At 38.7% G+C, this 4,151-nt stretch overlaps 1 long non-coding RNA gene across 1 annotated transcript; it reads right to left on the reverse strand.

The window, feature by feature from the left end:
* Positions 1–2,967: 2,967 nt before the first annotated feature.
* Positions 2,968–3,919, reverse strand: LOC128133912 (uncharacterized). Its single transcript, XR_008232219.1, has 3 exons — positions 3,482–3,919; positions 3,329–3,414; positions 2,968–3,144 (listed from the first exon to the last, which is right to left on the reverse strand). It is a non-coding gene; the product is annotated as an uncharacterized LOC128133912 (long non-coding RNA).
* Positions 3,920–4,151: the final 232 nt, after the last annotated feature.

Consider the following 4,151-nt stretch of genomic DNA (forward strand, 5'->3'; position numbering starts at 1 on the left):
CCCATCCTAAACCATTCGGTGAGGCGCACCCTCACTGAAAAACTCTCTCCGGCCATGGACCTTTTAAGCAAGATTGAAGGCCTACCGAGTTTCGTGTCCATTCCGAAACAAGGGGGAGATGAGAAGAAAGGATCGAAACCACCTCCTTCCTCCAAAGCTACTCACACAACCGAACCACCCCCAACTGGTCATGCCTCGGGTTCGGGTGTGAAGAACAAGGGCAAAAACATAGCTGAGGGAGGAGATGAAGATGAAGATGAAGATGAAGACAAGGAGACCATTGCGGACATGTTAAAAAGAAAGAACAATCGCAATGCTGAAGACGATGCAGTCATGTGGCGCGTGAGGCTGAAGAAGCCGAACGAAAGCAAAAAGAAGCCCACGATCTCCTTGAGAGCCGAAAGTTGCTCTTCCCTGCCTGGACCAGGGATCGTTTGATAAAAGAGGCCATAGAGACTCCAAGCATACTATGGCTCGAGCCGGTTATATCATTCGACTGCAACAACTCTATCGATTCACAGTTTGATATGCCGCTGACTCGAAAGGCGTTCATCTTCCATGTCTTCTCTAACATTTTTGAAGTCCCGCATCCGAACGATGAGCTTGACAGGGAACTCATTGAATTCTATCTGGAGGCCGCTCGCCCACAATACCTCACCTGGAGCGCCCAGAAGATTGTTAATGTTCGGGTGCTGAAGCCTTATGCCGTGGGGAGATTCACAAACGTTAAGTTCAAGCTCATCCGAGGCGAAACTCAGTGATGTTCACTAGAGCCGAAGGACAGAAATGTCTCTTCGCTTTAGCTGACAAACACCTTTACACCACAGCTTGCTTGGAGCACGTCTTATCAATTATCAAGCGGTGTAAAGACAATTCGGCTGATGACATCAAGTACTTCAATGATATGATCAATTGGTACATCCGGTTTAGACAGACCATCCTTTCCATAACCAAGTGTCTATTTAGCACCGTGAAGAAGAAGGTACCAGCTTCAGCTGCCGGCCCAAGTAAGAAGTGAAGGTCTCGCTCCAAATTGACGCAAAGGGGGAGATTGTAGGGCTAAAGTTTTATTTGTTGTTGCGTCTTTTGGGCTCGATAGTTTAGCCTTGTACTCTCCGGTTTGGGCCTGTCCAACCGTGAGCCTTTTATGTATTGTATATAAGTTAAATGCTTGCATGCATATTAGGTTAAGATTGCTGAGATTATCGATATAACGATTCATCCAGAGTATAACATTTTTCTTTAATCGTTCTGGTAATCTTCTAATCCTCTACAGTTGATGTTCTTAATCGAGCTCTTCTGAGGATTTTATTTAATCATTCGACACGTTTGATTCAAGCTGTTTTGTTCTTATCATTGCGTTCTTGTTGTTTTATATTCATATACTTGTTCAAGATCTAATCGATCTTCATTGATTAAAAGTTGTTTTAATCCCATCACATATTTTAGACGCTTGTAGGGCGTCTGGTACTCTAGTCAGTATGGTTACGAGTATCCCGGGTTACCTTATAATTCGTTGGCTTTAAGGTAACGGTAATTCACCGGCAATTTACACTGTATGCTGGTAATTCATTTTCAGAGTCACACTGTTTTGACCTTACAAGACGTATCTTTTATTTGATACTGTCTGGGGTCTGTTTTTCACTTTTTTAGACCTTACCTGCTGTACCTTTCATTTGGTACCTTCTGGGGTCTGAGTCTCTATTTGTTAGACTGAACCAGGCGTGTCGTTTGTTCGATACTCTCTTGGAGTCTATGATTCCTTGCCTTAGTCAGCAGTCCTCACTGCTGAGGTATATGTTATTCCTTGATGTCTTTTCTTTCCTCAATAATCAAATTCAGTATTTTGATAATGATAGCAAATTAGGGAAAATGACTTTTTACCACATAACACTGACCAGTCTTGGTAGAAGGCTGCTTTATTAAAGAAAATATAGGATTTTCTAGAAAGAACTCTAATACACAGTAAACACTTAAACTACTACTTTATAAAGTTATTTGGATAAATGTCACTAAATGCTTATGAACTCACCAGCAATTGTAAAAATGCTGATACTCGCTTTTCAAATAACTTGTATTCTCAGGTTAGCATTAGACAGGTACACCCCCGGAGCTGTTGATGAAGACGACTTAGTACCTTACTGTACTTATTATATTTGTTTGTATACTTTGAATTGTTGTAACGTAATCATGTAAAATTATTACTATTAATGCAATGTTTTGTTGTACTTGATTACTATAATGCATGTGTTGTGATACTTGACATGACGTCATCCACCACAGAACGTTTCCGCCGTTCCGGTTTTGGGGTGTGACAATTTGAATATGAAAAAAATATATCGAAAAGATATATGATTTAATCATGAATCTTGGTCTATACGTATATGAAATAATATATTAACTAAAACAGAAAAAATACTATAAATGTTGTCTTTCTCTTTTCAACAAACTTAGCATTTTGTTCATTCATCCAGTTTCTTATTTTTCTATTTAAAATTTTCCAGCATTAAATATATATTTTTTAAAACTGAATTAAACTAAATTAATAATCTTTAGTAATCTTATTCAGAAGAAAGTATCATATCCTTTCAGTCCAAATACTTTTCATACCATTTCATCCAATACACCATATAGTGGTTGTATTTGGTGCACCAACAGTTGTCCCTATAATCATAAAAAAAAACAATGGAGTTAATAGTGAAAGAAATATGAGAAACATATGATTTGTAAGTGTAACATCAAAAACTATATTGATTCCTAACTCAAATTTCCAAATGTTACATTCAATTTAATTTTTTTCATTTAGACATTTCATCAAACACATAATATGCATCTAAACTTACAATTTCTTTTCAAAAACACAAGCCTAATCAAACAAACCTAAATGGAATTTCGAAATTTTGAGAAGCTGTAAATCAGATTATCAGAACGGATGATAATGATATGGAAGTTACCAATATACTCTGATACTTCATTCTTCATCCCCGAAACAACATATGAAATGCTTTCAAGTTTTGGTATTGATTACTTGGTTTTTCGGTGTTAAAAGAAAGGGTATATGTGTCATTGTCATTACCTTGTACAAATAACTTGTTCGTGTCATCGTGTGTTACTCTCGAACCAGAAAAGGATCATCTTCCTTAACTGAAACATTCAGTGCATGCTTTCATTAGTATTGAAAAAAAAAACAGAGCAAGACATTTTCTCAAACATCTGGTGTGCATGTAAATTTACAATTCTTTTCAAAAAGCAAGCTTGTTTAGATGAACCTAAAGGATGAAGAACGAACATCGATGTAAATATTTTTAGAAAAGAAAAAGATAATAACCTGGAAATTTAGTGCCCATGCTTTAATGAAATCTAGTTGTAAGAAATGTCTTAATCGGAAGGTGTCTACGATATTTGGAGGTATCACTGTACGATTTAAAAAAAATGTGATTCAATATGAGGATAAGTGGATTAAAAGAGACCAAAATGTTACCTTTTAGCGTTCTACCGACTCAAACGCATGAAGTTGAAGAGCGGGATTTCTCAGAGGTGGCGAAGACACATAAACCCATTAATGTACTTACTACAACCTTACGCTTCTTCGGCTAGATTTCACAGAGGCGATGAAGACGGTCGTAGAGGCGGGGTCAGTCAATTGGGGACACTCGTATTTGATTAACGTCTGGTGGCGGTGCTAGCAAAGAGGCGGTGGATATCGGATGACAGAGGAGGTGTAGGGGTCGGATGGCTTATGGTGGCGGTCGTGTGACGGTGAGTAACGGAAGACGCATAGTAGGCTGATGGTGGTGGTAAAAGATGGATGAGTGTGGGGAGAAATGGGTTCTGATACAAATCAGATTAGAAGAAGAAGAAGAAGTCAGTAGGTGGAACGGCGAGGGAGGATGGAGCGAACAGTGGAAGAATCGGGAAGAAGTGATAAGGCAGAGAAGGATATAAAATGGGAGACGGTGGGAACATCGACAAAGTAACACGTGAGCACACTGACCCCATTTTTACTGGTTACATTAGCGGTGGAATGAGACAATATAGAAAGGACCCGGCTGCAAAGAGAAAATAGAAAATAGACGGAAATGCACACATTGACATAAATAGGGGACCAATGTTGACAACCCTTAGCCACTTTACTGTAGCTAAGGGTGGAG

Source organism: Lactuca sativa, chromosome 4 (assembly GCF_002870075.4).
Source record: "Lactuca sativa cultivar Salinas chromosome 4, Lsat_Salinas_v11, whole genome shotgun sequence".
In the NCBI taxonomy this organism is placed as follows: domain Eukaryota; kingdom Viridiplantae; phylum Streptophyta; class Magnoliopsida; order Asterales; family Asteraceae; genus Lactuca; species Lactuca sativa.